This window comes from Magnolia sinica, chromosome 1, assembly GCF_029962835.1.
Source record: "Magnolia sinica isolate HGM2019 chromosome 1, MsV1, whole genome shotgun sequence".
Taxonomy (NCBI): Eukaryota; Viridiplantae; Streptophyta; class Magnoliopsida; order Magnoliales; family Magnoliaceae; genus Magnolia; species Magnolia sinica.
In genome coordinates this window covers 61,548,259-61,562,901 of record NC_080573.1, presented here as the reverse complement: position 1 = coordinate 61,562,901, position 14,643 = coordinate 61,548,259, and the positions used below count along the sequence as shown (strand labels likewise).

General features: G+C 38.0%; 1 non-coding gene across 1 annotated transcript; it reads left to right on the top strand.

Moving 5' to 3' along the window:
- Positions 1 to 14,284: 14,284 nt before the first annotated feature.
- LOC131221932 (small nucleolar RNA R71) lies at positions 14,285 to 14,391 on the top strand. Its single transcript, XR_009159671.1, has one exon. It is a non-coding gene; the product is annotated as a small nucleolar RNA R71 (small nucleolar RNA).
- Positions 14,392 to 14,643: the final 252 nt, after the last annotated feature.

Here is a 14,643-nt window from a genome sequence, read left to right as displayed (position 1 = left end):
CAATTAAATGTAAAATACCTGATTATCTCCTTCGTTGTAGCAGCCCGGTAGAACCAAATCAAAGTAGATGATTGAATGTCCAAGTTCAATGTTCAGTACTCGATTACAATGGTTCTAATTCTAATAGATTTTAAATTAAACCAAATAGGGCTTGCCTTAATTGATTTTGATTCCAAAGAAAGGGAATAATAATTCCTCTTATCAAATCAGATTGGAATAGCAGAAACAAAATCAATTAAATAAAGCTAAGGAAAGAGAATATTAAATAAGCACACTTAGCTTAGATGGAGCACAGAATTATCTCTCAGAAGTTCGACGAAGATTGCCTTGAATGGATTAATTAATTCGATGATTTCTTCTGAGATTCGTGCACTATTTATAAGTGAGAAGATCGTGTCTTCGACTGGTCTAGAGTGCTCTTCGACTAGTCGAAGCAATAACAGATATTTGAAAAATCCGGCGGGATATGCTTTGACCGTTCTACGACTGGTCGAAGCTCTCCTCCGACTAGTCGTAGGTCTCCTTCGACTGGTCGTAGGTCCTGAAAAGCTTCGCTGGAATTCGAGTCGAAGATACAGTCGACACTGTTCCTACGACTGGTCGAACAGATTTCTGGACTAGTCGAAGCCTAACAGATTTCATCCGGAATTTGTAACAAACTCACGACTGATCGAGGAATTTCTTAGACTGGTCGATGCAAGTCTAGGACTAGTCGAAGAAGGCCTAGGACTAGTCGAAGAACAGACCAAACTCATGTAAAATAACATTCGGTTTATGTATCGGAAATGACCTACTTCGAAGGTCACCCTATGGTCAGTCAAACCTCAATCATGAAGTATGGACATTGAAACATTCGGAACTAGTGACCTTGAAGAATGAGCTTTGAAGTCTTGATGTAGATCAATCTTGAAATCTTGATGTAGCTCAATCTTGAAAGGGTCTTGAGTTCTTTACCAACTGCCTTGTACTCTTCAGCTTGAGTGTTGTCGTGTGAGCTTTGCTTTAGCTTGTTCATGAATGTTGATCCTTGAGAGAGCTTCACTTATGCAAGTTATATATATAACAGTGATTTTGGCACCACAAATTTGACAATAGAGAGGGATATAAACTATAGCACTTACAATCTCCCCCTTTGTCAAATTAGTGACAAAAACACATAACCAAGATAAACAAAAGTAAAACAACTGGTTAATACCTGCAAATCAATATTTAATATTCAATATTCAACATTCAACCAGTTTCAACATTCAACCAGTTTCATTCAACAAAATCAAACATATACTCCCCCTGACTCCCCCTGACTCCCCCTGAGTAACATAACCAATGCTACTCCTCTCACAATCACATTAACAACAAACCATTCTCCCCCTTTTTGTCACAATATGACAAAGGAGAACTAAATAAAGGAATGAGAGTAAACATGAGGAGTAATGAGAGTATAGCAAAAGAGTGAAAGAGACACTCAGCATAGCATCACATAGAATAAATATTCAGCAGAAAACATAAATAGAATCCAACTCAAAATCAGCCAAGTGCTAAGTTTTAAAGTTATTACAGACCAGAAGTCTCATAAAAACTAGTCAGAACTAGAACTTGAAGATGGAGTAGGAATAGAGGGATCAAGTTGGTGCATGCCTTTGTTCAAGCGCCTAAGATATTTGCGCATGTACTTGAATTGTAAATCATGAGCAACAGACATGTTTTCCAACTTTACATTAATATTCTTTACCCTCTAATGCACTCAGACGTGCATCAACATCAGATGGTACAAAATCTGGATCATTTGCTCAGTCAGAATCCAGTTCCTCAAAAATGTCATCCATATTAATGTCATCATCAGCTTCTTTATGACCACCACCACCACCACCACCTTGTTCAGGAAGCAGATCCAACTTCATCTTATTGATATTAGTATTGTTGAAGATCAGATGATGGATTGGTGCCTCATCAATAGGCATATCGACTAACATGTGTAGCCAATACAGTCATAAAATAGGCAAATGGAATGTCAATATGACCAGGATGGAGTCGAAACTGAAGAATGAAATGACAGATTAAGGATGGCAAACAAATCTGAGTACCATTGGAAATAGCATGGATAACACGAACCATAAATGAAGTCAAGTCAGATTTATTACCCGAACGAGAATACAGATTAGACACAAAGATTCTGTGGAGAATTCTGTATTTGGGTAACAAATACCTTGCGGTGAGCGCATTCCCTTTTTGAGTCCATTGAACATCCATGTTGCACAAGTCTCTAGTGAGCATGCATTTTTCAGACATTAAGGGTTTATCAGTTTAATTATGGATAGGAATACCCTCATCATTCACAGGAATGTCGATAAGGGCTGAAATTAAATGACGATCAACGTCAAAAGGCCCTTCTCTAGTAGATATTTGGAAAGTTAAATTATCCTGTGAGAAAGCACTAATACATGTAAATATAGATTGGGCAATGGACCGGTATGCAGGCCCACCCCAATGCAATAAGTTAACCCAACCTACAGCTTCAAGCATAGGAAGGATGTCAAAAGAAGCAATGTGATTAACATCAACAGGATGTTCAACAATAACATTACGTGATCTAATGTCCCTAACATATGATGGATCATCATTGGGAACAAGAAGATAACGTTTAGAGATAGCGGTCGATCTGGAGGAAGAAGAAGGACCACGGGAAGTAGTTTTTCTACCTTTAGAAGCCATTTGCAATAAGGATTTCAAGAAAATAGGAAGTTGCAAAGGATTGAGAAGTGAGTTTAATCAAAACAGATTTTTCAAAATCCAAACCCCAAATCTCAATAATTTTCAAAATAGAAAGCTTCAAGAGAGAAAAGGAAACAATCTAGACACAAATCTGCAAGAAAAAGTGATTTGGAACACTAACCTTGAAGAACTTGAAGGATGGGTTCGACAAGTCGAAGCTCGGCTCCAAGGAGAAGAAAGAAGAAATGAGGAAGAAAGGAAAAAAATCCCCAATTTAAGTGAAACCCGAGTTCCACGACCGGTCGTGTATACTCACGACTAGTCGAAGAAACTCCAAAAATTTAAATTTCTTGCAAATTAAACAAAAATTAGAATTCAATCTAGCAAATATATATACTATAATACAAGTAGGCATAAATAATCAATTTAAAATGCACATGCCAAGATCAAATTTCATCTTTTTGAACCTGCTTTTATCGAGAGGTTTTGTGAAAATGTCAGCTTGTTGATCTTCAGTAGGAATATATTCTAGAGATATAACTTTTTCTTCTACTAATTCCCTTATATAATGAAATCTAATGTCAATGTGCTTAGTACGAGAATGCTGAATAGGATTTTTTGAAATATTTATCGCACTGGAATTATCACAATGTAATAACATAGAATCCTGTTTAATTCCATAATCACTTAGCATTCGTTGCATCCAAACAAGCTGTGTACAATACTCAGCTTCAGCTGTTGAAAGTGATATAGAATTTTGTTTCTTACTAAACCAGGAAACTAGACAATTTCCAATGAAAAAACAACCACCACTGGTTGATTTTCTATCATCTAGATTACCAGCCCAGTCAGCATTCGAGTACCCAGCTAATTGGACATTGGTTTCATGAGGTTACCAGAGACTAAGATTTACTGTACTTGCGACATATCTAATAATTCGCTTGACAGCAATCAAGTGAGATTCTTTTGGATCAGATTGATATCTTGCGCAAATACCAACACTTAGAGAAATATCAGGTCTACTAGCAGTTAAATATAACAAACTATCAATCATACTCCGATAAAGTTTTGAGTCAACATTTTTACCATTAGAGTCTTTTGATAGATTCAGGGTAGTACTCATAGGAGTATCAAATTTTTTACTATTCTCAAATCCAAATCTCTTAATTAGATTCAAGGCATACTTAGATTGAGAAATGAATATTCCTTCAGGTTGTTGCTTTACTTGCAATCCAAGAAAATAAGTCAATTCCCCAACCATGCTCATTTCAAACTGTGATTTCATCAAATCTGCAAACTCAGTAGTCAAGTCAGTATAAGTTGATCCATAAATGATATCATCAACATAAATCAGTACCATTAAGATACGATCATTATGTTTCTTAACAAACAGAGTTTTATCAACAGATCCCATTTGAAAATTATGACTTAAGAGAAATTTCGTTAGTTTCTCATACCATGCCCTAGGTGCTTGTTTTAATCCATAAAGTGCCTTTTTAAGCCGATATACATGATCAGTATTTTTGGAATCTTCAAATCCCATTGGCTGTTCAACATAGACTTCTTCATGTAAATCGCCATTTAGAAAAGCACTTTTCACATCCATCTGATAGATCTTTATCTTTCTAAAACATGCAATGGATATAAATAGTCTGATAGATTCAAGACGTGCTACTGGTGCAAAGGTTTCATCGAAATCAATCCCTTCAATTTGAGTATAACCTTGTACCACTAGTCTAGCCTTGTTTCTAATTATATTTCCACACTCGTCAGACTTATTTTTGAAAATCCATTTTGTTCCAATGATGTGTTTATCTTTAGGTCTTGGTACGAGATACCAAACATCATTTCTTACGAATTGGTTGAGTTCATCTTGCATCGCAACAATCCAGTTCTCATCAGCAAGAGCTTCTTTTACGTTAGATGGTTCAATTTGGGATGTAAAACATACATAATTACATATATCCTCAAGTTATCTACGGGTGCGAACACCGGTGAGAGGGTTTCCAAGAATTTGTGTGGTTGGATGATCTTTAACAGTCCTCAACTCAGAATCAGTCTGATTCGATGAAGTATCGGGTTTATCAATGATTAGTACTTCATCATTATCTGAATTAGAAATTGGTGTGTTTAAATGATCATCAATGACAACATTAATGGATTCTTGAATCACACCAGTCCTTTTGTTCAGAACTCTATAAGCTCGACTGTTTAAAGAATATCCTAGAAAAATACCTTCATCACTCTTCGTATCGAATTTTTCTAAATTTTCACGATCACATAAAATATAGCACTTGCTGCCAAAAACTCGAAAGTATTTAACAGTAGGCTTTTTATTGAACCACAATTCATAAGCCGTTTTATTATTATGTTTGCTAGTGTAGACTCGGTTAATAATATAGTAAGCTGTGTTGACTGCTTCAGCCTAAAGATTTTTAGAGAGCTTCATGCTATTCAACATGACATTAGCCATTTCTTGAAGCACCCTATTCTTTCTTTTTACAATTCCATTTTGTTGTGGAGTTTTGGGAGTAGAGAATTCATGTAATATTCCTTGGTCAGTACAGAACTTCTCAAAATTGCTATTCTCAAATTCAGATCCATGATCACTACGAATTTTACTGATTTGAGAAGATTTTTCAGTTTGAATCCTTTTGAGAACTTTTCTTACTTCTTCAAGGGTTTCAGATTTATCCCTTAAGAAGACTACCCAAGTGAATCTGGTAAAGTCATCAACTATTACCAGGATATACTTTTTACCACCACGACTTTTCGTTCTGGTAGGTCCTATCAGATCCATGTGGAGAAGTTTGAGTGGTCTAGATGTGGTATTTGAATTCACCTTTTTGTGTGAGTTCTTTGTTTGTTTGCCTATCTAGCATTCACCACATATTTTATCTAATTTTTGAAGTTTGGGTAAACCTCTTACAAGTTCTCGTTTGCTCAATCGATATAGATTTCGATAATGTACATGTCCAAGACATTTGTGCCATAAATTAGTCTCGTCTGTATGGACCATGTAATATGTTTGATTAGATGAGCTGGATTCACTAATAATATAGCAATTTTCAGACGTTCTACGTCTAGTTAATATTACAGAACCCTTATTGTTTAGAATCTCACAGCTTTGATTAGAAAACCGAACATTATGGTTATTATCACATATTTGTGATATACTAAGCAAGTTATGTTTTAAGCCTTCAACGTATAAAACATTTTTAAACACAGGAAAATCAAAAAGTTGAACCGTACCTTGGCCTAAAATCTTGCAGTTGCTTCCATCACCAAATGTGACTGAACCATCAGTCATATCTTTCAGATTCGTGAATAAAGCATTGTCACCTGTCATATGCCTGGAGCATCCACTGTCTAGGTACCACTTTCAATGACTTGTTGCTTTGAAAGCAGTGTGAGCAACCAAGCAGGTGACTTTAGGAACCCATTTCATAACTGTTTTGGGTTTAGGAACATAGTTGGTCTTCTTTTGTGTACATTTGTAGGAATGACCTATAGAGTTAGATTTTAAGAGCTCCTTGAGTAAATCAACTATCTTTTCAGCTAGTGAATTTCATTTCTGATTAAAGTTGACATGGCTGCTTCTAGGTTTTTGAAAAGTTTTTGAATTTCTAGAAAAATCTTGATAAGTACTTTTCCCTTTTGAGTTTGAGAACTCTCCTTTAACAAACATAGGAGGAGTATACTTTTGTTTAGGAGGTAAATTTTTATCATAGCCCAACCCGGATCGATCGCCACATTTTCTTGATCCGGATAAAAGTTTCTCTAACTTTGGATCACCTTGGGCATATTTCCATGTGTCCTTTAAACTCAGAAGAGAAGATACTTCTGTTTTAAGTTTCTCAATTTCAGATTTTAAATCAATAATTAGGGAGTTTTTGAATTCCAAATCGCATTTTGATTTTTCAAAACAATATGAAATTTGTGATTTTTCTAAGACAAGTGATTCAAAACAATTTTTGAGTTTAGAAAACTTTTCTTTTTGAAGTTTAAGTTTGACAGCAATTTTACAACTTTCCTTATATAGGGCATTGTAAGCTTCTTGAAGATCATCTTCATTTTCACATTCACTATTCAGATTTTCTTCACTTGTAGAGTCATTATCTAAAAATGTGAATTTGGCTAGAGTCATAAGAGCTTTAACCTCATTGCCCGACTCAGTTTTAGAATCTTCTGATTCAGAAGAGCCTTCTGAAAAGGCCAAGCTATATGTCCTAGAGGGGGGGGGGGGGGGGGGGTGAATAGGACAATGCCAAATTAAAAATTATAACAGCGGAATTAAAATGAATATGATAGCCAAAGTAAATCACAATGCAGTAAATTAAAATAACCTCAAAATTCAGATCTTGAGAGGTTGATACAAACGTTGTTCTAAGGACAACCTTACACCAAAAACAGAGTTTATGGTAGGACAACCTTATTTCTAGAAAGATCTTTGTATCAAGTCTCAAATCGAAGAGGAATACAAAAAATAAATACAAACTGAATTGAAATAACTTGTAATAAAAAATGTATTGTTCTAGGGACAGCCATACACCATAAAAATGGCAGGGCAACCTTGCTGGAACAACTTTCAAATGAAATTGAAAATCAAGCTGATAAAGGAATAGCAGAAAATAAATTCTAAACTATTACAACATTCTCACAAAGCTTGAATTAAATGATTACAATATTCACCACCATACATACATCCCACAAAAGAATAAAAAATTAGAAGAATAAAACAATCAGCCACAACACAAGGGTTTATAGTGGTTTGCCTGTGTGTTCACCAACTGTTATACAACAGCCACACAAAATGCTACTCCACTCCTAATATCCTCACACAGGGGATATTAGCGTTCACTAAAAATAGGTTTTCCCAGGTTCACCCAAAACCCTTACAATTGTGTCTTTGTCTGTGGGCTTACATAATTAAAAAAACCCCACTTCTGAGTTTTCCTGGCTCTCCTCAGAAAACCAATACAACAAGATTTTTCTGGCAAATCTTGAAAGAAACCAAAATAGAAAAGGAATTTACAATATGTAAAATACCTGAATATCTCCTTCATTGTAGCAGCTCGGTAGAACCAAATCAAAGTAGATGATTAAATGTCCAAGTTCAATGTCCAGTACTCGATTACAATGGTTCTAATTCTAATAAATTTTAAATTAAACCAAATAGGGCTTGCCTTAATTGATTTTGATTCCAAAGAAAGGGAATAACAATTACTCTTATCAAATCAGATTAGAATAGCAGAAACAAAATCAATTAAATAAAGCTAAGGAAAGAGAATATTAAATAAGCACACTTAGCTTAGATGGAGCATAGAAATATCTCTCAGAAGTTCGACGAAGATTGGCTTGAATAGATTAATTAAATCGATGATTTCTTCTGAGATTCGTGCACTATTTATAAGTGATAAGATCGGGTCTTCGACTGGTCTAGAGTGCTCTTCGACTAGTCGAAGCACTAACAGATATTTGAAAAATCCGGCGGGATATGCTTTGACCGTTCTACGACTGGTCGAAGCTCTCCTACGACTGGTCGTAGGTCACCTACGACTGGTCGTAGGTTTCCTTCGACTGGTCGTAGGTCCTGTAAACCATCGCTGGAATTCAAGTTGAAGATTTTCGACTGGTCGTAGATGCAGTCGACACTGTTCCTACGACTGGTCGAACAGATTCCTGGACTAGTCGAAGGCTAACCAAAAACTTGATGTTTTATTTAAACCAACACGATTTAAATGATTTTTAAACTCGCAAGTATACGAATCAGATGCAGATACGGTACGTATTCCGAGATCGTTCCCACGAGGACTGGTCGTCACAATTCAAATCTATGATTCTCCTTAACTAATCCAACAAATAATGGAATGAATTACTAAACACAATTTTATGAAAAAATAATTAATTAAGAACAGGGAAGAAAATTCAATCAGAGAGAGAGCACTAGGACTTTCGAATCCACCCCTAATTATCCTAACCCTTGTTTTGTCTGTTGATTCACCTTGATCTAGATTGATACCACTTATATAGAGAAAGCACAATCTGTGTCCTTAATCGGGCATACAGACTGTCTAATTCCTTTAAGCAATGCCATGAATGACATATCCCATGTCCTTGGTCGGGTACATGGAATGTACATTCATTAAAGCACCCTGTTTCTTCCTCTATGGGAAACTTGTTCTTGATCAGACACAAGCACCTATAATAAGCATCCAAACAACATCCATATATATACTTTAATCAAGTTCATAGATGGAGAAGTATAGAATTTAAACCCATAAAGCCCACTTAGAGAAAGAGACAAATTAATTAATATTCAAAGTAAATCAACCAATATAAGAGCTAATCAAATTAGGGGCTTCATCTCAGCCCTAGCTGAGAGATTAGTGACCCATAAAATCCATAAAAAAACGTCAAACCAAACAATCTCTCTCTCTTTTCTTTCTTCTCTTTCTTCTCTTTCTTCTCTCCCTTGCTTCAGATCTGGAATCCCCTGGTTCTGAATGCCTTTCCCACGTCCAAAACTCCCATTTTATAGCTGCTGGATGGCTGGGGTCGGTGGCAGAGTCGTAGAAGGACTCGGAGTACAAATTTTCGCAGCCGTGATCGGTGGGCCCCACAGAGGTATTTTCTGGAAAATCCACCCCGTCCATTGGATTCAGAACGAAATTTCAGTCAAGAATGGGTGGATTCGGAGGTCCATTAGCTCGTCCCACAGAAGAAATCTCAAAAAAACTCGGTTTTGAACGTCCCGGGGCAGTCTACTTTTGGCCTCTGTACCGCACACGTGTGTACGCATGGGCGAGGAATATCAACATGATTTTGAAGCTCTCGAAGCCCTCTACACGATGGACGGATCAGATCTTCCGGAAGGTTGACGAGTGGGGCCCACTAATTTCCGCAAAAACTGGCAGCGTCCGTGCGTTTCGCGGACGCCAAACCGACGCTGCGATGATGGTTGGGTCCATTATTGGACTTTTCACAGGAATCCACGCCGTCCATTGGATGCAGGACGGAATTTCGACCGCATATGGGTTGTTTTGAATTTGCGTGGACGTGGCCCAGAGAAGGAATCATGCTGAGATCTTTTTGAACGTTATAGGGCAGCCCGCTTATGACCTCTGTAGCTCACACGTGTGCACGTATGGACATAAACGGAAAACATGGTTTTGTAGATATTGAGCCATTCTACACGATGAACGGTTTGGATTAACCGTACGTGCTACCGGTGGGGCCCACAGCTGTCCGTAAAAAAAATGGATTTCCGTCCGTTACGCGCGCTGAAACGGAAATCTCCGTTTTTGAAATAAGAAAGTCGGGTCAGCGCTGCTGACCGACTTTAGTCCGTTCGGTGCTCAAGCAGTGCACATGTGCACTGTGTACACACGCTATAGATATAGGTCCACTGTGATGATTTCGAGAAATCCGCACCGTCCATCCTTTTTCTCATATTATTTCCACCGTCAGGACCAAAATTGATGTATATCCAGATATCCAGCGGGCCCCACTTAATGAATTAAGGGGCTGATCTGGCCGTTAGACCACTTCCCGAGATCGTCAATGGCTGAAATTTAATATGTACGGTTAATTTATGGTCCCCATCACGTGTATGAAGTTTCGAGTTGATCGGATGGCGGGAAACATGTGATCTTGCATTCTGGACCCTTTTCGAGCCCCTTTGCCTTGCTTTCCTCAATCCCAGGCGTGTAAAATCTTCACTATTGGTTTTCTGGAGTCCATCCCGTGCTCTGGTAATTTTGGAGCGCCAAATCCATGTTCTTAACATCATCTTTCAGTACACACTCCTGATTTCATTCTGTAATAAAAACACGATTAAAATATGGCATTAAACCTTATCATGTACGTAAAATCAGGCAATTACTGGGGTCTGAGATGCAACATTCGACACTCAACACAACCCCCAACCAGCATTTTGCTAGTCCCGAGCAAAACATGCGAAAAATAATTTCAGAAATAAAAGACAATTCCTGTAAACTCAAGTGACTTGTGAACAGATAGCTGAGATGTGAAAATTCTAAGATTCATGATCGGTGTGTAGAATGTTTCTCTTGGAATCAAGCTCTCGGCAGATTTCATAATCAAGTTTAAAATATTAATCCATTAATTTGAACAATTGTAAACATTGAGTTCCATGAGTGTATAGTATCATCTCAGCTTACAATCATTAAAAGATCCAATTTGTCAATTTCATGCTAAAATTGGTAATTAACAACAGAATTCCTGACAACCAACACTAGCATTGTAGCTTAACCTTTCAGCCTTCATATTTTTGATTTTCTTTATGAACAGTACGCCAAGGAAGGGAATCAAATCCTCATCTATAGGGAGCAAACCTATGGTGAAAACCCGTCGCCTTACTTTTCATTCATTTTTTTTTTTTTTTAAATTTATATGTCAACTATGGAAAATCAAATCTACACCTATAGGGAGCAAACCTATGGTGAAGAGTTAGCCTTTTAATTCTTCTTTTTACCAAGTTAATCATTCAGTTATCGAACCAAAACCTAATGTGTAAGCGAGATGTGATATGTGAAATCATGGCTCAATCAATGTTTTACAACTTCTAATCATGGGTTAACAATTCAAAATTGACTGTGAAATCATGCAGATGGCCGAATCCAAGAGTCATAAGTTAACAACATCACAAATCTTATAATGTTAAAATCACACTATCCTTCAAAATCACTTTGAATTCAATAGAAATTTCAAAAAAAAATTTAAAATTTCCACAAATTTTTGCTCAAGACCAAGAAAATACTGATTAGGTGCCCTAATCGCCCACCCCCAACCTAAAATCTATATTGTCCTCAATGTAAAAGAAATAAACAAGCAATGCACATGGGACAACGAGAATAAAAGAGGAGTGATGAAAAGATAATACCTGGATGGAGAATCAAGAAGCTTTCTCAAAATTTGTGAAAAATTTCAACATAAAAGCGAGTTAGCACAAGAGAGAAATCAACATAAGCAAAAATAACAAAAAGAAAAACAAAAGAAGATCCTACCTATACCACTTTCGCAGGTGCTCTCGATTGCATTTAGCGCATGCAACAAGCCTTTAAACCCCTAGGTTACCCCTAGTGGACGAGTTGTAGTCTCGTGAGGGTTTGCAGTAATGTTACCCACAAACATTGAAGTAACTAACTAAGAAAAATGAAAATGAATGAAATAAAAAAACAATACAATAAAGCAAAAGGCTGGGTTGCCTCCCATGAGCGCTAAGTTTAACGTCTTCAGCCAGACAAGAACGAACCATGAATGAAATAATCTTTATAACCAGGGTCCGCCAAAGAAATTACCTCAACACTTTCATTAACCAATCCCAGACAAGTGATGTGAGTTCCCATGAACTGTGCTATCTGAAATAAGGCAACTGACACTGTCGTCAAATAATTTAAGGACTTCTGCTCGAACGACTTCTTCTATGTTAGGATCACGCTTCCTTTGCATGTTATGCGATATTACCATAGCATGATCCATCCATATAGTGGGGCATACTCCCTGGATATTTTCTATCTTCCGTTCAATTGCTGCCTTATATGCTCTAAGAACATTAAGCAGCCTGCTCGCCTTTGTCTTCTCAGAGTTACAAACTGTGCTGTCAGGAAGAGTCTCAGAGGGATGAAGAGGTTCCACTTTCGCTCTCCATTTTTCAGTCTCCAATATAGGAGTAGAGTCGAGCAATGCATTGACTTCATGGATGGGACTATCAATGTCAAAATCCATGCCCGATTGTGCTAAGCAGGTCTCCAGAGGATCTTCAAAAGATGTACGGAAGGAGTCCTGCACAAGGCTCTCGATCATGTCCACTTCAAATATGTCATCCAAATCTGAGGGTTGTTGTCCTGCATTAAAAACATTGAGTTTAATATTCATGTTACCAAAGGACAATTTCATAACTCCATTCCTGCAATTGATAATAGCATTAGATGTGGCCAAAAATGGACGACCCAAAATGACTGGGATCTGACTATGAAGATTCTGGACAGGCTGAGTATCTATAACTATAAAATCCACTGGAAAATAAAATTTATCAACCTGGATTAACACATCTTCAATAACACCCCGGGGCACCTTGACAGATCTATCAGCTAGTTGTAATGTTACCTTAGTCGGTTTCAACTCACCAAGTCCTAGTTGCTCATAAACCGAATATGGTAACAAATTGACACTCGCCCCTAAATCAAGTAATGCCTTCCCGATCTTATGATCTCCTATGCCGCGAGAAATGGTGGGAGCTCCTGGATCCCTAAATTTAGGAGGGGTGTTATGTTGAATCATGGAGCTGAGCTGCTCTGCAAGGAAGACTTTCTTATGAACATTCTGCTTACGCTTTTGAGTGCATAAATCTTTAAGAAACTTAGCGTAAGCAGGGACTTGCTTGATAGCGTCAAGCAACGGGATGTTGACTTGCACTTTTTGAAACACATCCAAGATTTCATCAAAGTTATTTCTTTTCTTTATTGGTGCCAGACGTTGAGGAAAGGGTGCTTTGGGCACATAAGGTGGCACGTTAGTGGCTCTTGGAGAGTCAGAGAGCTTTTGGACTTTGGATGCATTGGTATGACTCTCTGCTTCATCTTGATCTTCTGTTTTAGAATTTGAGTTATCCCCAGGCATCCCTATTCTGTTATCAATCTGCTTGCCTGTCCTAAGGGTAGTGATCGATTTGGCCTGTTCATGATATTGCCCTTGGTTGGAATTAGAGTCAATCTCATACTGTCCCTTTGGATTAGCCTCAGGTTGGCTAGGGAACTTGCCCTTCTCTCTCTCACTCAATGTGGCAGCTAGTTGACCCATTTGTACTTCCAGCTTGGCAATGGATTGTACATTTGCATGTAAGCTTTGCTGGTTGGCCAGTAAGGTTTGTTGGGTGTCTTTTTGGAATTGGAGAGAACTCTGCATGAAAAGATGGAGTGTATCCTCAAGAGATGGTTTCCTTGATTGTGTAGGCAGTTGTTGATATTGTGGAAACTGTTGAGGTTGTTGACTGCCAACTTGGAGGTGCGGTTGCATGAGAGGATTTCCAGATGGTCCTCCTTGTTGTGGTCCTTTTGCCCAAGAGAAATTTGGATGTCTAGCCCACCCTGGGTTGTATGTGTTCGAGTAAGGATCATTCCCAGATTTTTGAAAAGTGTTCATAGCATGAACTTGTTCAGAGAGAAGTTCTGGGAATGCTGCACCAGATGGACAAGACTGCATAGGATGGGCAGGACTAGAACATGTGGCATATGCCTCGACTTGAGCTGTTTGTGGTGGTCCACTATTTAATACCAGAGCATCAACTTTCTTTGTCAGGTTATCAAGCTTGGCGCTCAGCTCTGGTATGACTCCTATCTCATATATACCACCTCTCTTTTGTGGTTGGGGACTTCTGTCACCTCTATTTGAATAATCCCATTGCTGGGAATTTTCGCACAAGGTTTCAAAGAAGTTCCATGCTTCGACATCACTTTTGGTCATGAATGACCCTCCACTGGTGGCATCAACCATGCGACGGTTCTGTGGTGTCAGACCGTCATAGAAGTATTGAACTTGTTGCCACTTCTCAAAACCATGGTGAGGACATTTAAGAAGCAAGTCCTTCCATCTTTCCCAACATTCATGAAAGTGCTCGCCCTCTTTTTGTGTGAAGTTAGTAATTTCTCTACGGAGGGCATTGGTTTTGTGAACGGGGAAGAACTTGTTTAAGAACTTCTTAGACAGTTGGTCCCATGTAGTGATAGATCCAACTTCTAGAGAATTCAACCATGCTTTCGCCTTATCCTTCAAAGAAAAAGGAAACAGGCATAGGCGGATCGAATCGTCTGAGAAGTTTTGGAACTTAAAGGTGGAGCAAATGTTTAAGAATTCTTTCACATGATGATATGGGTCCTCCTTATCCAATCCATAAAAGGATGGCAACAATTG